General features: G+C 52.8%; 1 protein-coding gene across 4 annotated transcripts in view; it reads right to left on the reverse strand.

The window, feature by feature from the left end:
• Positions 1-21,390, reverse strand: part of LOC146808685 (E3 ubiquitin-protein ligase CBL-like) — a 417,764-nt gene that overhangs the window by 330,261 nt on the left and 66,113 nt on the right. The window lies entirely within an intron of this gene.

The raw sequence follows: 21,390 nt of genomic DNA on the forward strand, positions 1-21,390 counted from the left end.
GAGACAGAGAGAGCTTAGGGAGATCTTTCCAGCAGAAGGGTGAGAGAGACAGAGAGAGAGAGAGAGAGAGAGAGAGAGAGAGAGAAATAGAGAGAGAGAGAGAGAGAGAGAAATAGAGAGAGAGAGAGAGAGAGAGAGAGAGAGAGGGGTAGAGAGAGAAAGAAAGAGAGCTGAGTGAGGTTGTCTCCTGCAGGGGGAAGAGAGAAAGACCTTAGTGAGGTGTCTCCTGCAGGGAAGAGAGAGAGAGAGAGAGAGCTTAGTGAGGTGTCTCCTTCATAGGAAAGAGAGAGAGAGATATTAGTGAGAAGTCTCCTGCAGAGGGAACATAGGGAGAAAGAGAGCTGAGTGAGATGTCTCCTGCTGTGGGGAGAAAGAGAGAGAGAGAGAGAGCTTAGTGAGGTATCTCCTGCAGAGGGAAGAGAGAGTGAGAGAGAACCTAGTGAGGCGTCTCCTGCAGAGTAAAGAGAGAGAGAGAGACCTTAGTGATGTGTCTCCTACAGAGGGATGAGGAAGAGAGAGAGAGAGAGAGAGAGAGAGACCTTAGTGAGGTGTCTCCTGCAGAGGGAAAAGAGAGATCTTAAGGATGTGTTGCCTGCAGAGGAATGAGAGAGAGAGAGCGAAAGAGAGAGGTTAGTGAGGTGTCTCCTGCAGATGGCAGAGGAAGAGAGAGCTTAGTGATGTGACTCCTGCAGAGGCAAAAGAGAGAGCGTTTTGTGTGGTTCCTGCAGAGGGAAGAGAGAGAGAGAGAGAACTTAGTGGGGTGTCTCCTGCAGAGGGAAGAGGGAGAGGGAGAGAGAGAACTTAGTGGGGTGTCTCCTGCAGAGGGAAGAGAGAGAGAGACCTTAGTGATGTGTCTCCTGCAGAGGGAAAAGAGAGAGAGTTTCGTGAGGTGTCTCCTGCAGAGGGAAGAGAGAGAGAGAGGGGTTGGTCTGTCCTGTAGAGAGAAGAAAGAAAGAGAAGCTGGTGAGATGTCTCCTGCAGAGTGAAGGGGGGGGGGGGGATAACACTTAGTGATGCCTATCCTTTAGAGAGACTAGGTCTGGAGCCAGAAAGAAGGTCTCATGAAGAGTGAAGGAAGCTTAACTTTAGAAAGAGAGTGGGAGAGCAAGAGAGGGTGGTGGGGTGTCTATTACAGAGGGAAGAGAGACAGCACTGTAATGTGTCTACTGCAGCAGGAAGAGAGAGAGAGAGAGAAGGAGCAACAGAAAGAGATAGAGCGAGAGAGAGAGAAAGGCCCAGGGGTGAGAGGAGAGAGAGAGAGAGTCCCAAGGGCGAGAGGGGAGAGAGAGATAAAGAGAGAGAGCCCCAAGGGCGAGAGGAGAGAGAGAGAGAGAGAGAGAGCCCCAGGGATGAGAGGAGAAAAAGAGAGGAGAGAGAGAGGAGGGAGAGAGAGAGAGAGAGGGAGAGACCCAGGGGTGAGAGTAAAGAGAGAGAGGAGAGAGAGAGAGAGAGAGAGGAGAGAGGAAAGAGAGAGAGAGAGAGAGAGAGAGAGGAGAGAGGAAAGAGAGAGAGAGAGCCCCAGGGGTGAGAGGAGAGAGAGAGAGCCCCAGGGGTGAGAGGAGAGAGAGAGCCCCAGGGGTGAGGCGAGAGAGAGAGCGAGAGAGAGAGAGAGAGCCCCAGGGGTGAGGCGAGAGAGAGAGCGAGAGAGAGAGCGAGAGAGCGAGAGAGAGAGCGAGAGAGCGAGAGAGAGAGCGAGACCCAGGGGTGAGAGGAGAGAGCGAGAGAGAGAGAGAGCGAGAGAGAGAGAGAGAGAGAGAGAGAGAGAGAGAGCCCCAGGGGTGAGAGGAGAGAGAGAGAGCCCCAGGGGTGAGCGGAGAGAGAGAGAGCCCCAGGGGTGAGAGGAGAGAGAGCCCCAGGGGTGAGAGGAGAGAGAGAGAGCCCCAGGGGTGAGAGGAGAGAGAGAGAGCCCCAGAGGTGAGAGGAGAGAGAGAGAGAGAAAGCCCTAGGGATGAGAGGAGAGAGAGCCCCAGGGGTGAGGCGAGAGAGAGAGAGAGAGCCCCAGGGGTGAGAGGAGAGAGAGAGAGCCCCAGGGGTGAGAGGAGAGAGAGAGAGCCCCAGGGGTGAGAGGAGAGAGAGAGAGCCCCAGAGGTGAGAGGAGAGAGAGAGAGAGAGAAAGCCCTAGGGATGAGAGGAGAGAGAGCCCCAGGGGTGAGGCGAGAGAGAGAGAGAGAGCCCCAGGGGTGAGGCGAGAGAGAGAGCGAGAGAGAGAGCGAGAGCGAGAGCGAGAGAGAGAGCGAGACCCAGGGGTGAGAGGAGAGAGCGAGAGAGCGAGAGAGAGAGAGAGAGAGAGAGAGACCCAGGGGTGAGAGGAGAGAGAGAGAGAGCCCCAGGGGTGAGAGGAGAGAGAGAGAGAGAGAGCGCCCCAGGGGTGAGAGGAGAGAGAGAGAGAGAGAGAGCGCCCCAGGGTTGAGAGGAGAGAGAGAGCGAGAGAGAGAGAAAAAGAGAGCCCCAGGGTTGAGAGGAGAGAGAGAGAGAGAGAGAGAGAGAGAGAGAGAGCCCCAGGGTTGAGAGGAGAGAGAGAGCGAGAGAGAGAAAAAGAGAGCCCCAGGGGTGAGAGGAGAGAGAGATAGTAGTGAGAAAGGGAGAGCCCCAGGGGTGAGAGGAGAGAGAGCGAGAGAGGAGTGAGAGAGGAAAGAGAGCGAGAGAGAAAGAGCCCCAGGGGAGAGAGGAGCGAGAGAGCGAGAGAGAGAGCGAGAGAGCGAGAGAGCGAGAGAGAGAGAGAGCGAGAGAGGAGAGCGAGAGAGAGAGAGCGAGCGCCCCAGGGGTTAGAGGAGAGAGAGAGAGAGAGAGAGAGAGAGAGATAGCTTAGGGAGGTGTCTCCCCAAGTGGACAGAACACCTCAAAGAGGGTGCACTGATCTGGGACGAGGCGTGACAGCCAGTCATAGTGTCCAGGAAGGACGCTGCAACGGCCAGAGGTGACATCAGTGAAGAGTCTGTCCGCGCCCCCTGTGGAGGCTGGGATTTTACTACTGAACATCGAGCCCAGAATATGGAGGTTCAAGAATATTGAGGACAGAATATCAGCGGACAAAGCATTGAATGGGGCGGTCTCTATAGGGGAGCATCGATCCACCATTCTTAACTCCACATCTACGTACCTTGAAGATCTCTGTACCGCATAGGTACATATATGTGGAGTGATGTGTAGAAAATCGAGACTGAGTTACCTTTTGTTGAGTTATTTTTCATGTTGTGTGCAATAGTGTGTGCCATTGATATGCTGGTGTTGATCAAGGTCAAACTGGGAACTCAAAGCAGCCCTGGCAATGCCGTTGTGCCAGCCCCTGGTGGGAGGGGAGGGCGCAAGTGGGAGGGGAGGGCTGCTTTTGTCACTGGGGGCCAATATTGCAGCACAGTAACGAAACCGGCCCCCACTGTTCCATCCTCCCGGGATAACGCCTGATGCCAGGTCCGGCCAGTCCGGCCCCGGTGCTGATATTAGAGCACATACAGGAGTCGAGTACCTGTTGCCAGAACCCTGAAACTACACAAAGGGACCCCGAATCACATGGACCTTGTATACTTCAGAAGGCGCATTCTATGCCACCCATGACAGATGAGTGAGTGAGAGCTGGTAGGGGTCCATGGGCTACTAACATTTGTATGGTAAGCCAAAGCTGCGACTGGACGGCTCCGAAGACTTCCCCGGTGATATTCACAGGCCTTTGGTTGTCCGACCTGAAAGACACCTTGGGCCATATGTACAAGGACTGGCGTTAACTACTGCTAACGCTATTTAGTGGCAGTTTTCTTACTGCCGCATACCGCCCAAAACTATCTCCCAGTTAGCAACGTATGTACGAGACGTCACTACATGGCGATAGTTTCAGGGAGCCGCAATGAAAACTACCGGTAACACTAGCATGAAGGCGATAGGAATTCTGGCTAGCGGGCGAAAACTAACGAAAGGCCCAATAGCGGCAACAAAACGCATGTCAGTCAGCCCAACGTGAATTGTTTTCCTCTATAGGCAAAATAGCCTATCAGTCCACCTCCAATAAAAAACAGGTATAAAAACAATGGAATGCAGAACGGAGCAGCCAGGGCCAAGTGCAGCACACATCAACAAACCCCCTCAAGCCCCCCAACATCCAGGATGACCAGAGCCAGAGTCCCAGGGTTAGAGATGATTCAGGGCTAAATCTAAGAAAAGAGGTGCATCGTGTGCGAAACCAGTGATGCATCAACTTTCATTGGGCACTCCCTGCAACACCATGGCACCAAAACATTGAAAGCGCGGACAGTACCCGGGGCCCGTAGCCCTCGCTGGGCCTGCGTCTGGGGCCTGGAGGCCTTGCTGGGCCCGCGCCTAGGACCTGGAGTGGGATGCAGAGTGAGTGTGGAGTTGCTAGGCCGTGGCGGTAGACATTGAGGTGCAGCGATCGCCCTTACCTGGTGGTGAAGTCTGGCAGGTCGCATGCTGACACGTTGCTGACCTGTGTGAGAAGACCGTCTTGAGCTCCTCCATAGGAAGGTATGGATCGCATACTACCATCCAGCACTACACCGGGGTGCACAGAGGAGACTACCAATGGTGAGCGGAGCCTCTCTGCATCACAGTCTAGATGATGTTGCGTTGGCCGGATGCTGTGGATGGTGACACCCCTGAGCTGTGCAGAACATGTGTGGTGGGGGCGCTGCAACTTCACGCCTAAGGGGGCCCTGCTGCATCAACTGCATCGGGAGGTACACAGCGGACTTCGCGGCGACTGCTGTATCCAGGCTTGTGAACTCCCGCCTGGCTGAGGCTCCTGCTGGCGGAGTCACAGATTAGGGGAGAGTGCAGGGGATTGCGCCACGGTGTCAATGTCCAGGTAAGGAGAAGGTGGGACACGCAGCAGAGGAGGAGGACCGGAGGTCGAGTCGCCCAGGCATAGCACCTGTGGAGGACCCACGCCCAGTGGCGGATCATCCACTATGGCAGAAGAGTGCAGTCCCACTGCTTTGAAGCGGTGCAAAAAAAGGGAAAATAATAACATGATGAGAATTTTCTGATGCACCCGCGCAATGTCTCCTTTGTTAGGCCTGCTCCACTCATAACGCAGGGCAGGGGCGGAGTGATACGCCCACTCAAGTGTGCAGTGACTGTTTGGTTGGCCCTCTCAGGCTGCCCAAAAACGTCATGCGCACTTCCCTGTTGGCAATGCAGGCTGCGTTACAGCCTGCATGGAGAACGTGCCCACCCCTCCAGCCCCTGGCTCAACGCCTTGTCACAGCACTCAAGAACAATCACAATGCCGCACTGCAGCGTTGTGATTGGGCCATGGGAGGGAGCCTGGCTGCCTGCTTCCTGTTCCTGGAAGCAGACTCGGGAGAGCAGGAGCACAGAAGACGTGAGACCCGGCCTCGAGGTCAGAATTAAACAAATATATATTTACAATCCCTGCTCCCCCGGTATCCCGGCCCCCTCCAGTGTCCCTTCCCGCATTTCCCACCTCCCCGGAGCACTTCTCAATGGTGGCCGCTGTGTGCCCATGCACAGCGAGCGTACCACTGGTGTTCCACAGGAATTTTTACGTTACAACGCATACCATTACATCACATTCCATTACAATGCATACTAAAACTACACATATTGCAACAGTGGTAAAAGTGCTGGATAGCAGAGGTGTATAAATTACTCTTCCCACTCCAGTGAGTGCAACCCTAAAAATAACACTTGCACTCCAGAACCGGCCCTGAACCCTCAAATTAACCTTTGCAGCCGAAAACACACACTGAACCCTCAAATTAATCTTTGCACCCCAAAACCCATACCGCTCCCGAAAATTGAAAAATCTCCATTACTTTCCTTACAATGCATTGTAATGGCATGCATTGTAAAAGCATTATGATGTGATGTCTGAATACAGCTTGTTTTGACTTGACTTTGACTTGATGTGATGTCTGCATTGTAATGGACGTCTCCCATGCAACCGCGCCCGGTACCAAGGACCCTTCCTCTCGGACGCTCCATCGCTACGATGCCAGCACCCTCCTCGTCATCAATTCTGGACACAACATCGCCTGCCATCCAGCAACACTGAGGAATTCTCTTGAAGCCTACGCCTGTTGAAACTACAAATGTACCTTCTGCCACATCAGCAAACCAGTGCCTCGTGCCGCCCAGCCGACCAACAGTGCACCCGACCATCTCCACTGCATCCTCCTCAACGTGCGGTCCCTTCACAAACACACAACAGAAATCTGGGACCTCCTCGATGCCACCTCTTCAGACATTGCCTTCTTCACGGAAACTTGGACCAACCTCTGCTCTGGACCGGCCATCGCCATCCCTGACGGCTACTAAATCACCCGTAAGGACCACACCGACCGACCAGGAGGAGGCATTGCCATCTCCTCCAAAAGCACACTCTGACTGTCCACGCACTTTAATGACCCAACAGTGACCATGGAACACTCTACTTTCAGATCCAGACCAACCCCAACCACATCCTTTGCAGGGACCCTCATCTGCAGGCCCCCTGGGCCATGGACCCCTATTCACTGATACCATTGTAGACCTCATTGCACCCCAAGATCTCCTATCCTACTCAGAGCCCTCAAGTTCCATCTGGATAACCCCAGTGACCAGAAAACCACCCCCTCATGGGGAAGCTCGCCAACATCAGACTCAAGCTGATAGTCACCGCACCAATCCACATAGCAGGACACACGCTCAAGCACATCTTCTCCGCCAGTGGGAACTTCAACTACAGCCACACCAACGGACTCTCCTGGACCAACTATAATTGTAAACATCACAACTTCACCATGCCCACCTTACACCACCGCCATCATCACCTCCCCTAGCAGCTGGATCAAGACCACCAAAGAACTTTTTGTCAACTCCCTCAGCACCACCACTCGCCAGCGCTTACAGACGCCAACACCGCAGTGCGCAATCTCCACCGATGGCTCTCCAATTGCGTTGACACCCTGGCACCCCTCAAGAAAAGACCAGGCAAACAACACTCCAGGAAGGCCAACTGGTTCACTCCCACCCTCCACTAGTCCAGATGCATCTGCAGACATCTCGAGAAGAGATGAAGTAACAACATCAATCAATGCTGCAACACAGTCACCCTTGCACCATGGTGCAAGGGTGCCTGCGTTGGCACATGGCAGCCATTGTGTGCCAAAGTAGTTGAAAAAGAGAGGGGGGCTTACTCATGAGCCCCTTCTGACAGTTTCACCCCGACAGTGCGTCGGTTTCTTGATGCACTTGCAGCTTGATTCTTGCACCACGTTGCACCGTATTTATAAAGTGACGGATCTAGGCATATGCGTGACCTTGTAAAGCCCTGCGCCACATTTATACCTTCATCAGGTATGATGTATGCAGGGTGTGCGTTCCCATGCAACAAAGCCTCGTAGGAGTGGCGCAGCAAAATCCATCAGATTTTACTGCGACAATTCTAGGACACCACTGCGTCAGTACCTTATGCCTGCCTCATGGCAGGCATAAGGGTGAGGCAGTGCCACAAGGATAGGCTTGCCCCATGCGTAGCTGGAGTTGTGTCATGCTTGTGACACAACTGCAGCAATGCGCGACTTTAGCGTTGACAGATACGTCAGGATTCCAGACGTATCTGTCATTAATTGCGACACGGAGCGCTGTACAGTACATAGAGCGCATCCATGGTGTCGCAAGAAGGGCGTAGTGAAAAGTGTTGCACCGCTGTTTTGTTGCAAGGCTGCAACCCTTTTCATGAATGAGGCCCATGAGGTTTCATATCTGGAACTGTTGAATTATGAAAATGAATAGTTATCCATCGTGATGAAATTGTTTGCACTCTCCGATTATTTCTATCTTTGGATATTTCTGTGATGCCAAGTAATATTAATAATCTTGTCCGAAATTTATACCCAAATGTTTTGTGTATGGAATACTCTATTTTTATATTCCACAGATTAAATGATTTTTATGAAATGTTTATTATAATTAATTGTTTTTATGTAGTATGCTTTTATAAATATATTGTGTATAGTCCGAATAAAGCTAATTTGACTTGACTCGAATGAGGCCCAGGAATGTGCCCTAATACGGACGGTGCGCGTTCCTGCCCTGTAGTTTGGTCGCAGGGCAGCGCAGCAACATTCCTTGCATTTTTCTCCAGCACCAAAACCTAGGGAAATGAGGCCCCAAGTCTTTGCACCATTTTTAAAACCAGCTATTTTCTGGTCTTAAAAACCTGCCTCTAACTGCAGGTCTTGCTCCGTACAAGGAATTCCTTATAAATATAGTGCAGTGGGGTTTGCAGCCTTTGTTTTTGCACGGGAACGCCTACCTTGTATCTCATTTTTGCTTAATATCGCTAACAGAATTGGCGATCTTTAAAATGCACGTTTTTGCCGGAAAACTGCAGCTGAGGTTAGAGACAGCTTGTTCATATGGCGATTAAAAAATCGCCGCCGTACTGTCAAAAAAGTGCCGCTACGGCAGCGTTAACTCCTTGTACATTTGCCCCCTTTGATTTAGAAGACCCTGAAGTGAGGTAGAGCCTGTAGTACTGCCCCAACTTCTCTCCAATTCGATGCCTTCTGGGTTCTCTCTGGGACCAAAGGCCTTGCGCTTTTAGATCCCCTAACATTTCTCCCACCCCCTGCTGCTCGCATCTTTCTACAATGGTTGAAGGGGTCAGCACGAAACAAGACCTTTGTCTAGATTTCTCAGAGGCAGCCACCACTGGAGAGCTTGGCCCAAGTCCAGCCTCACAGGAATGGGGACTCATAATTCAAGGAAGCGGAGTCACAGCGGGCCCTTAGACCTTGGACACAGGTCTGGACATGAGTAATAACTGCAAGAGTTAAGACCACGCTCCGATGAGCCCTCATCCTTTCCCTAGCAGACGCTGGTCTTTTTTTAGCAGAAAAGTAAAATGCTGTACCAAAAACCTCTCCTTGCCTTGGAAGGAAGATCTGCTGTAGCTCAGTTCAGAATGAGAGTTAAGACTTCTTGTGACTGATCCTCCAGCCACAGGGTTGAATCATCCAGGACACAGGTTATCCGACCTCTGTGGCCTTGAGAACAAAAGATGCAGCACTTATCCCGTCTTTAAGGTATGAGTACACTTTATCCCGTCTTTAAGGTATGAGTACACTTTATCCCGTCTTTAAGGTATGAGTACACTTTATCCCGTCTTTAAGGTATGAGTACACTTTATCCCGTCTTTAAGGTATGAGTACACTTTATCCCGTCTTTAAGGTATGAGTACACTTTATCCCCTCTTTAAGGTATGAGTACACTTTATCCCCTCTTTAAGGTATGAGTACACTTTATCCCCTCTTTAAGGTATGAGTACACTAATGTCTTTAGCATCAAGAACTCCAATCAATGCAATTGAAACTTTAGTGAACACCCTTGGCCAATGAGATGCCAAAGGGGAGAAGCCGAACCTGGAAGCTCAGCTCAGACGAGCAGAATCTTAGAACCCACTGAGACTCTGGACGCGTAAGGATATGTAAATATGCGTCTTCCAGGCCCAGCAACACCAGGACGTCACCGGTGTGGAATAGAGCCATGGCAGGCTGGAGAGTGACCATCTTGAAGGCTATTTGAGGAATGAAGAAATGTATTACACTGGTCAGAACGTTCCCTGTGCTCTATTGATTTATGGAATAATGTCCTTTCCCCCATTCTTCCTGAGGTAGTTTGACAATAATTGCAGCCTTCTTCAGCAAGTCCTGTATCCCCCGCAGAAGGACTTCTCGGCAGAAAGGGCAATGAGCAGCTGAAGTCATCTGGAAGATCTCATAGGGAAGGTTTGTAAATGCCATTTTCTATCCAGGTTGAATGATTTGAAGGACCCAGAACCTGAGATCAAATTATGACAATTTCCTGCGTAGTGTTGAAGTTACCCTTCCACTGGACAATCTTGGAAAGAGGCCAACGGCTGATTGAAGACAAGAGAGACTCCCACGGGTGATTGGCTGCACTTTATATATGTTGATTAATTGATTGAAACAGTTGTCTGAGGATGGGACTTGTTGTGGACTGGCCCTCCAGTCTCAATCACCCCTTTGAAAGGGCTGACTCTGAGCTTTGGAGGGCAGGAATGGCCCAGAAACACTTCGGGATCCGAAGGCTCTGGCTTGAAAAGGAGAACTAACCGGAGCCATGAACGTGCAGCCTTTTGCAGGTTTTGTAACCATCTCTTTTCATTGTGATCCAAAACACCAGAAACAAGGCGTGAGCATTAAAATGTCTTCTGAGAAACATCTACTCCGCAGGATCGCATCCGCTACACATCAGACTCCTCCTCACTTCTTGAATTTGTCAAGAAGCCGAAGACCTACCCCTTCAAGTAGTCCCACTAGCCCCTAGGTGTGCCTCGACTCACACCTGCTCACCTCTAGGATACCCTCCAGGGTGATAGTGTTCTCTGCCTAGTCTCACACCCGCTCAGTGCCAGGATACCCTCCGGGTGATAGTGCCCTCTGGCTAGTCTCACACCTGCTCAGCGGCAGGATACCCTCCCGGGTGATAGTGTTCTCTGGCTAGACTCACACCCGCTCAGTGCCAGGATACCCTCCCGGGTGATAGTGCGCCCTGCCTCGACTCACACCCGCTCAGTGCCAGGATACCCTCCCGGGTGATAGTGCGCCCTGCCTCGACTCACACCTGCTCAGTGCCAGGATACCCTCCCGGGTGTTAGGGCGCCCTGCCTCGACTCACACCCACTCAGTGCCAGGATACCCTCCCGGGTGTTAGGGCGCCCTGCCTCGACTCACACCCACTCAGTGCCAGGATACCCTCTCGGGTGATAGTGCGCCCTGCCTCGACTCACACCCGCTCAGTGCCAGGATACCCTCCCGGGTGTTAGTGTGCTCTGGCTAGACTCACACCTGCTCAGCGCCAGGATACCCTCCCAGGGTGATAGTGTGCCCTGCCTCGACTCACACCTGCTCAGTGCCAGGATACCCTCCCAGGTGATAGTGTGCCCTGCCTCGACTCACACCTGCTCAGTGCCAGGATACCCTCCCGGGTGTTAGGGCGCCCTGCCTGGACTCACACCTGCTCAGTGGCAGGATACCCTCCCGGGTGATAGTGCCCTCTGGCTAGTCTCACACCTGCTCAGCGGCAGGATATCCTCCCGGGTGTTAGGGCGCCCTGCCTGGACTCACACCTGCTCAGTGCCAGGATACCCTCCCGGGTGATAGTGCGCCCTGCCTGGACTCACACCTGCTCAGTGCCAGGATACCCTCCCGGGTGATAGTGCGCCCTGCCTCAACTCACACCTGCTCAGTTCTAGTATACCCTCCCGGGTGAAAGTGCCCTCTGGCTAGTCTCACACCTGCTGAGCCCAGGATACCCTCCCGGGTGATAGTGCGATCTGGCTAGACTCACACCTGCTCAACGGCAGGATACCCTCCTGGGTGACAGTGCACCCTGCCTCGACTCACACCGTCTCAGTGCCAGGATACCGTCCCGGGTGATAGTGCACCCTGCCTTGACTCACACCTGCTCAGCGCTAGGATACCCTCCCGGGTGATAGTGCACCCTGCCTTTACTCACACCCGCTCAGTGCCAGGATACCCTCCCGGGTGATAGTGCACCCTGCCTTGACTCACACCTGCTCAGCGCTAGGATACCCTCCCGGGTGATAGTGCACCCTGCCTTGACTCACACCTGCTCAGCGCCAGGATACCCTCCCGGGTGATAGTGCCCTCTGGCTAGTCTCACACCTGCTCAGCGGCAGGATACCCTCCCGGGTGTTAGGGCGCCCTGCCTCGACTCACACCCGCTAAGTGCCAGGATACCCTCCCGCGTGATAGTGCACCCTGCCTTGACTCACACCTGCTCAGTGCTAGGATACCGTCCCGGGTGATAGTGCACCTTGTCTCAACTCACACCGGCTCAGCGGCAGAATACCCTCCCGGGTGATAGTGCCCTCTGGCTAGTCTCACACCTGCTCAGTGCCAGGATACCCTCCCGGGTGATAGTGCCCTCTGGCTAGTCTCACACCTGCTCAGTGCTAGGATGCCCTCCTGGGTGATAGAGCGCTCTGGCTGGACTCACACCTGCTCAGTGCTAGGATACCCTCCCGGGTGATAGTGTGCCCTGCCTCGACTCACACCTGCTCAGTGCCAGGATACCCTCCCGGGTGATAGTGCCCTCTAGCTAGTCTCACACCTGCTCAGTGCCAGGATACCGTCCCGGGTGATAGTGCCCTCTGGCTAGTCTCACACCTGCTCAGTGCTAGGATGCCCTCCTGGGTGATAGAGCGCTCTGGCTGGACTCACACCTGCACAACCCAGGATACCCTCCCGGGTGATAGTGTTCTCTGGCTAGACTCACACCTGCTCAGTGCCAAGATACCCTCCCGGGTGATAGTGCCCTCTGGCTGGACTCACACCTGCTCAGTGCTAGGATACCCTCCCGGGTGATAGTGCGTCCTGCCTAGACTCACACCTGCCCAGTGCCAGGATACCCTCCCGGGTGATGGTGCCCTCTAGCTAGTCTCACACCGGCTCAGCGGCAGAATACCCTCCCGGGTGATAGTGCCCTCTGGCTAGTCTCACACCGGCTCAGCGCCAGGATACCCTTCTGGGTGACAGTGCCCTCTGGCTAGTCTCACACCGGCTCAGCGGCAGAATACCCTCCCAGGTGATAGTGCGCCCTGCCTCGACTCACACCGTCTCAGTGCCAGGATACCGTCCCGGGTGATAGTGTGCCCTGCCTCGACTCACACCTGCTCAGTGCCAGGATACCCTTCCGGGTGATAGTGCCCTCTAGCTAGTCTCACACCTGCTCAGTGCCAGGATGCCCTCCTGGGTGATAGAGCGCTCTGGCTGGACTCACACCTGCTCAGTGCCAGGATACCCTCCCCGGTGCGCTCTACAAATCTGCATTACATAACATCCAAGGGTCCCTTTTGGCAACAACTGCAGAGCCCGAACATGTCGCAGCCGTACTCAGGGAGTCGTATGAAATGTCAGAAAGAAATCTGACTGCTTCTTCCAGATGAGATGACATTGGAGGGTAATGAGAGCCCTGATGCCCGACGTGAGCCAGGCTTTGAGAGGCTCTCAGGACAACATAAGTCACACATGTATTCAAGCGAATACCAAAATATGAGGCTAGGTCTGATTGTTTCAAATCTAATCTTCACCTATTAATCACAGGATCAGGTGGGGAAGCCTCCTCTGACATAACAGAACCATGAGAGGATCCGTCAGCCAAGCGGAAGCCAACTTCCATAATGGGCACAAACTCCTCCATAATTACCTGATGAGTGTATTTTTTAATTTTTTTTCTGGAATTTTGACAAAAAGTTGTTTTTTCAACCTCCTTTCATTCTCTCCCTCAAGGTTTCCACACAGGATTCAAGGGAAACTTAATGTTGCCAGAAATCCTGCCCCAGGGGTTCAGTTGTTGGAGATGCAAGGTCCTTTCTGTCATTCTGCTCACCTTGTACACAGCTCCCTGTGACACCTGACCCTCGTCCTGTGTATCAGGGTTGCTATCAGCCTGTTGCTTAGATTGTCTGGCTGGAAGCCCTCTCTGGACTGGAGGGCGGAGACTGCAGCATTTCCAAGCATCGCCAGTAACACTAAAGGGCGCATTCATGAGCCCCTTGCACCGCCGCAGAGTCACTTTTTTGGAGCACTCCAGCGGCGCAAATGACAAAATCATGTTTATGAGTTTATGCAAAGCCACCCTTTGTGACTTTAAATGGCTTCCTAGATAAGAAATAAGGCATGGCAGCACAAATCGCTGTGTTGCCTTACTCTGCGTTAGGGTGACGTTCCCACCGCAATGCCCATGGATTTTGATGTTGCCGCAGATTTACAAAATCATGTTCTGCAGCACACATAGAAAGAGGAAAGTGCATTATTTTTGTGCAGTAAATCGCGGCGTTGCCTCACTCTGCACTAGGGAGACAATCGATGAGCGTTGCGGAGGGTGTTCACATGTAACACCCATGGACTTGGACGCTTATCCTGATTTACAGAAATATGTAAACCTGAAGATGCGCCAAAACCTTAGGGGGAGGTGCAACCAGGAGAAATAACTTTATTTCTCCTAGGGGCTTATTTACAAGTCCAATGTGCTGCGGCAAGTTACTTTTTTGACATTCTGGCGGGGCACTGGGCTTACCCATATCTATGAGGCCACAGAAAGCCACCCTGTATGGCTTTTTATGGCCTCAAAGATATGGTGTGAGGCAATGCAGTGCAAGTTGCTGCATTGCCTCACACTGCGTGGGGGAGCATGCTATGGGAGTTGTGGTGGGTGTTCCCACTCAAAGCCCGTGGTGTTTGACATTTCCAGATTTACAACAGAGCGAAAATCTGGGAATTTGTCAAAACTCTGCGCCTCCACGGGGTGGCATTAGAGTTGTTTTTGTGAAGGAAGGTGTCCCTTCCTCCACAAAAATAACCTGATTTTAATGTAGACATCCTTGCATCATGGTGCAAAGGTGACTGCGTTGGCACTAGGCAGCCAGTTGTGCACCAGCACAGTGGAAGAGGGCAAGAATTTGCTATGTCTCATAGATACACTGCATAACTGCCCTTTTCTTTTGATGCCGGGCAGCTCATCGAAGTGACGTACAGCGCTGTCCTGTGCCAAATTGTACTAAATGAGATCTTTTGTGTTTTCCTCTTTTCATGCGTGCTGCATTCTGCAGCACACATTGTAAGCAAAAAAAAAGCCTCCCAGGGTTGTTATTGTGCACAAAGGTGTCTCTTCTTGCACAACAACAATCCTGCCGACAACACAGGCACACTTGCACCAACAGCAACGTCGCTCCTTTCTAGATTCATTCAATCTCTGAATAGTGAGTGGCTTGAAAGAGCATGAGGGTAGGATTTCACATCTGGCCTGCCTCTGGGTGATCACTTGTAGGTCTCATACGCAATGACTTACTGGCCACTGTCAGTAATGCCCGGCAGCTCAGAGAGATTATACAGGAAGCAGAGCCGAGCATCTGTTTTGGGAGTACCCTTTGCTCTTGTCTCAGAAGCCTCCGGGGTGCTGGTAGGAGGAACATTATCAGAGGCTTTGCTTTCAGTGCTGTATTTACCGCTCTGACCTAAATCCTACTGAACAGGTTGTGAGGTGTTGGTAAACCTTGAGATAAAATACACCTCAGTCTCAGCATAGAGTGACAAACTACAGAGCAGGCGAGACCAGAAAATATACAATGTAAAATGCCATGGAGGTGTGCTTTTTCCCAACTTTAGAACCCACACATAGCCCTTACCCAGTGAGTCCAACCATGAAACCTACACATGACCCTTACCCAGTGAATTCAACTGTGAACCCTACACATGGCCCGTACACAGAGGGCCAGACAGTGGAGCCCACATATGGCCTTTACTCAGAGAACTCAATTATGGAGACCACACATGGCCCTTACCCAGAGAACGCAACTATTTAGCCCACACATGGCCCTTACCCAGAGAACTTAACTTTGGAGCCAACACATGGCCCTTACCCAGAGACCTCAACCATGAGGCCCACACATGGCCTTGCCCAGAGAACTCAACTATGAAGACCACACGTGCACCTTACCCAGTGAGTCCAACCATAAAGCATACACATGGCCTTTTACCAGTGAGTCCAACCTTAAAGCCTACACATGGCCTTTACACAGGGAACCAGACAGTGGAGTCCACACATGGCCCTTACCCAGAGAACTCAACTATGGAGCCCAAAGATGGCCCTTACCCAGTGAGTCCAACAATGAAGCATACACATTTCCCTTGCCCAGTGAGTCCAACCAAAAAGCCTACACATGGCCCTTACGGTGAACCACCTTTACAACGTGGTCGGTACACCGCGGTTCGTTTACATCGCTGTCATTACAACAACTTGCGCTGGATGGTGCTATACACAAAGGAAGAGTATAATTTACTATTCCAACACCTTCCCTCCTGTTACGTAGGGTGGAGTTGGAATAGTAAATCATAATATTCCTAAGTCCAGAGCCCTCCAGTGCAAGTCGTTGTAACAACTTGCGTTGTAATAACTGTGCTGTAATGTATGGCGGTGTAACAACCACGTTGTAACGTCACATATTCGGCCCGTGGTGCAGTGTGGAGAGTCATGGAGTGGAGTGGCATAGTGTGGAGTGGTGCAGAGTAGAGTGGAGTGATGCAGTGTGGAGTGTCATGGAGTCGAGTGGCATAGTGTGGAGTGGTAGAGATCAGAGTGGAGTGATGCAGTGTGGAGTGTCATGGAGTTGAGTGCCGTAGTGTGAAGTGGTGCAGATCAGAGTGGAGTGATGCAGTGTGGAGTGTCATGGAGTGGAGTGGCATAGTGTAAAGTGGTGCAGATCAGAGTGGAGTGAGGCAGTGTGGAGTGTCATGGAGTGGAGTGGCATAGTGTGAAGTGGTGCAGATCAGAGTGGAGTGATGCAGTGTGGAGTGTCATGGAGTGGAGTGGCATATTGTGGAGTGGTGCAGATCAGAGTGGAGTGATGCAGTGCGGAGTGTCATGGAGTGGCATAGTGTGGAGTGGTGCAGAGTAGAGTGGAGTGATGCAGTGTGGAGTGTCAGGGAGTGGAGTGGCGTAGTGTGAAGTGGTGCAGATCAGAGTGGAGTGATGCAGTGTGGAGTGTCATGGAGTGAAGTGGCATAGTGTGGAGTGGTGCAGATCAGAGAGGATTGATGCAGTGTGGAGTGTCATGGAGTGGAGTGGCATAGTGTGGAGTGGTGCAGATCAGAGTGGAGTGAGGCAGTGTGGAGTGTCATGGAGTGGAGTGGCATAGTGTGGAGTGGTGCAGAGTGGAGTGATGCAGTGTGGAGTGTCATGGAGTGGAGTGGAGTGGCGTAGTGTGGAGTGGTGCTGATCAGAGTGGAGTGATGCAGTGTGGAGTGTCATGGAGTGGAGTGGCATAGCGTGGAGTGGTGCAGAGTAGAGTGGAGTTATGCAGTGTGGAGTGTCATGGAGTGGAGTGGCACAGTGTGGAGTGGTGCAGAGTAGAGTGGAGTGATGCAGTGTGGAGTGTCATGGAGTGGAGTGGCATAGTGTGAAGTGGTGCAGATCAGAGTGGAGTGATGCAGTGTGGAGTGTCATGGAGTGGAGTGGCGTAGTGTGGAGTGGTGCAGATCAGAGTGGAGTGATCCACTGCGGAGTGTCATGGAGTGGCATAGTGTCGAGTGGTGCAGAGTAGAGTGGAGTGATGCAGTGTGGAGTGTCATGGAGTGGAGTGGCTTAGTGTGGAGTGGTGCAGAGTAGAGTGGAGTGATGCAGTGGGGAGTGCCATGGAGTCGAGTGGCATAGAGTGGAGTGGTGCAGAGTAGAGTGGAGTGGTGAAGTGTGGAGTGTCATGGAGTGGAGTGGCATAGTGTGGAGTGGTGCAGAGTAGAGTGGAGTGGTGCAGTGTGGAGTGTCATGGAGTGGAGTGGCATAGTGTGGAGTGGTGCAGAGTAGAGTGGAGTGATGCAGTGTGGAGTGTCATGGAGTGGCATAGTGTCGAGTGGTGCAGAGTAGAGTGGAGTGATGCAGTGTGGAGTGTCATGGAGTGGAGTGGCATAGTGTGGAGTGGTGCAGAGCAGAGTGGAGTGATGCAGTGGGGAGTGCCATGGAGTCGAGTGGCATAGTGTGGAGTGGTGCAGAGTAGAGTGGAGTGATGCAGTGGGGAGTGCCATGGAGTCGAGTGGCATAGTGTGGAGTGGTGCAGAGTAGAGTGGAGTGGTGCAGTGTGGAGTGTCATGGAGTGGAGTGGCATAGTGTGGAGTGGTGCAGAGTAGAGTGGAGTGGTGCAGTGTGGAGTGTCATGGAGTGGAGTGGCATAGTGTGGAGTGGTGCAGAGTAGAGTGGAGTGATGCAGTGTGGAGTGTCATGGAGTGGCATAGTGTCGAGTGGTGCAGAGTAGAGTGGAGTGATGCAGTGTGGAGTGTCATGGAGTGGAGTGGCATAGTGTGGAGTGGTGCAGAGTAGAGTGGAGTTATGCAGTGTGGAGTGTCATGGAGTGGAGTGGCACAGTGTGGAGTGGTGCAGAGTAGAGTGGAGTGATGCAGTGTGGAGTGTCATGGAGTGGAGTGGCATAGTGTGAAGTGGTGCAGATCAGAGTGGAGTGATGCAGTGTGGAGTGGAGTGGCGTAGTGTGGAGTGGTGCAGATCAGAGTGGAGTGATCCACTGCGGAGTGTCATGGAGTGGCATAGTGTCGAGTGGTGCAGAGTAGAGTGGAGTGATGCAGTGTGGAGTGTCATGGAGTGGAGTGGCTTAGTGTGGAGTGGTGCAGAGTAGAGTGGAGTGATGCAGTGGGGAGTGCCATGGAGTCGAGTGGCATAGTGTGGAGTGGTGCAGAGTAGAGTGGAGTGGTGCAGTGTGGAGTGTCATGGAGTGGAGTGGCATAGTGTGGAGTGGTGCAGAGTAGAGTGGAGTGGTGCAGTGTGGAGTGTCATGGAGTGGAGTGGCATAGTGTGGAGTGGTGCAGAGTAGAGTGGAGTGATGCAGTGTGGAGTGTCATGGAGTGGCATAGTGTCGAGTGGTGCAGAGTAGAGTGGAGTGATGCAGTGTGGAGTGTCATGGAGTGGAGTGGCATAGTGTGGAGTGGTGCAGAGTAGAGTGGAGTGATGCAGTGGGGAGTGCCATGGAGTCGAGTGGCATAGTGTGGAGTGGTGCAGAGTAGAGTGGAGTGGTGCAGTGTGGAGTGTCATGGAGTGGAGTGGCATAGTGTGGAGTGGTGCAGAGTAGAGTGGAGTGGTGCAGTGTGGAGTGTCATGGAGTGGAGTGGCATAGTGTGGAGAGGTGCAGATCAGAGTGGAGTGATGCAGTGTGGAGTGTCATGGAGTGGAGTGGCATAGTGTGGAGTGGTGCAAAGTAGAGTGGAGTGATGCAGTGTGGAGTGTCATGAAGTGGAGTGGCGTAGTGTGGAGTGGTACAGATCAGGGTGGAGTGATGCAGTGCAGAGTCATGGAGTGGCATAGTGTGGAGTGGTGCAGAGTAGAGTGGAGTGATGCCGTGTGGAGTGTCATGGAGTGGCATAGTGTGGAGTGGTGCAGAGTAGAGTGGAGTGATGCAGTGTGGAGTGTCATGGAGTGGAGTGGCGGTGTGTGAAGTGGTGCAGATCAGAGTGGAGTGAGGTAGTGTAGAGTGTCATGGAGTGGCATAGTGTGGAGTGGTGCAGATCAGAGTGGAGTGGTGCAGTGTGGAGTGTCATGGAGTGGAGTGGCATAGTGTGGAGTGGTGCAGAGTAGAGTGGAGTGGTGCAGTGTGGAGTGTCATGGAGTGGAGTGGCATAGTGTGGAGAGGTGCAGATCAGAGTGGAGTGATGCAGTGTGGAGTGTCATGGAGTGGAGTGGCATAGTGTGGAGTGGTGCAAAGTAGAGTGGAGTGATGCAGTGTGGAGTGTCATGAAGTGGAGTGGCGTAGTGTGGAGTGGTACAGATCAGGGTGGAGTGATGCAGTGCAGAGTCATGGAGTGGCATAGTGTGGAGTGGTGCAGAGTAGAGTGGAGTGATGCCGTGTGGAGTGTCATGGAGTGGCATAGTGTGGAGTGGTGCAGAGTAGAGTGGAGTGATGCAGTGTGGAGTGTCATGGAGTGGAGTGGCGGTGTGTGAAGTGGTGCAGATCAGAGTGGAGTGAGGCAGTGTGGAGTGTCATGGAGTGGAGTGCATAGTGTGGAGTGGTGCAGATCAGAGTGGAGTGGTGCAGTGTGGAGAGTCATGGAGTGGAGTGGCATAGTGTGGAGTGGTGCAGAGTAGAGTGGAGTGAGGCAGTGTGGAGTGTCATGGAGTGGAGTGGCATAGTGTGGAGTGGTGCAGATCAGAGTGGAGTGAGGCAGTGTGGAGTGTCATGGAGTGGAGTGGCATAGTGTGGAGTGGTGCAGAGTAGAGTGGAGTGATGCAGTGTGGAGTGGAGTGGAGTGGCATAGTGTGGAGTGGTGCAGAGTAGAGTGGAGTGAGGCAGTGTGGAGTGTCATGGAGTGGAGTGGCATAGTGTGGAGTGGTGCAGAGTAGAGTGGAGTGATGCAGTGTGGAGTGTCATGGAGTGGAGTGGCATAGTGTGGAGTGGTGCAGAGTAGAGTGGAGTGAGGCAGTGTGGAGTGTCATGGAGTGGAGTGGCATAGTATGGAGTGGTGCAGAGTAGAGTGGAGTGAGGCAGTGTGGAGTGTCATGGAGTGGCATAGTGTGGAGTGGTGCAGAGTAGAGTGGAGTGATGCAGTGTGGAGTGAAGTGGAGTGGTGTAGTGTGAAGTGGTGCAGATCAGAGTGGAGTGAGGCAGTGTGGAGTGTCATGGAGTGGAGTGGCATAGTGTGGAGTGGTGCAGAGTAGAGTGGAGTGGTGCAGTGTGGAGTGTCATGGAGTGGAATGGCATAGTGTGGAGTGGTGCAGAGTAGAGTGGAGTGAGGCAGTGTGGAGTGTCATGGAGTGGAGTGGCATAGTGTGGAGTGGTGCAGAGTAGAGTGGAGTGAGGCAGTGTGGAGTGTCATGGAGTGGAGTGGCATAGTGTGGAGTGGTGCAGATCAGAGTGGAGTGAGGTAGTGTGGAGTGTCATGGAGTGGAGTGGCATAGTGTGGAGTGGTGCAGAGTAGAGTGGAGTGAGGCAGTGTGGAGTGTCATGGAGTGGAGTGGCATAGTGTGGAGTGGTGCAGATCAGAGTGGAGTGAGGTAGTGTGGAGTGTCATGGAGTGGAGTGGCATAGTGTGGAGTGGTGCAGAGTAGAGTGGAGTGAGGCAGTGTGGAGTGTCATGGAGTGGAGTGGCATAGTGTGGAGTGGTGCAGAGTAGAGTGGAGTGAGGCAGTGTGGAGTGTCATGGAGTGGAGTGGCATAGTGTGGAGTGGTGCAGATCAGAGTGGAGTGAGGCAGTGTGGAGTGTCATGGAGTGGAGTGGCATAGTGTGGAGTGGTGCAGAGTAGAGTGGAGTGGTGCAGTGTGGAGTGTCATGGAGTGGAGTGGCATAGTGTGGAGTGGTGCAGATCAGAGTGGAGTGAGGCAGTGTGGAGTGTCATGGAGTGGAGTGGCATAGTGTGGAGTGGTGCAGAGTAGAGTGGTGCAGTGTGGAGTGTCATGGAGTGGAGTGGAGTGGCGTAGTGTGGAGTGGTGCAGAGTAGAGTGGAGTGAGGCAGTGTGGAGTGTCATGGAATGGAGTGGCATAGTGTGGAGTGGTGCAGATCAGAGTGGAGTGAGGCAGTGTGGAGTGTCATGGAGTGGAGTGGCATAGTGTGGAGTGGTGCAGAGTAGAGTGGAGTGAGGCAGTGTGGAGTGTCATGGAGTGGAGTGGCATAGTGTGGAGTGGTGCAGAGTAGAGTGGAGTGAGGCAGTGTGGAGTGTCATGGAGTGGAGTGGCATAGTGTGGAGTGGTGCAGAGTAGAGTGGAGTGAGGCAGTGTGGAGTGTCATGGAGTGGAGTGGCATAGTGTGGAGTGGTGCAGAGTAGAGTGGAGTGAGGCAGTGTGGAGTGTCATGGAGTGGAGTGGCATTGTGTGGAGTGGTGCAGATCAGAGT

The sequence above is a fragment of the Triturus cristatus genome, chromosome 7 (genome assembly GCF_964204655.1).
Source record: "Triturus cristatus chromosome 7, aTriCri1.1, whole genome shotgun sequence".
NCBI classification, from domain to species: Eukaryota; Metazoa; Chordata; class Amphibia; order Caudata; family Salamandridae; genus Triturus; species Triturus cristatus.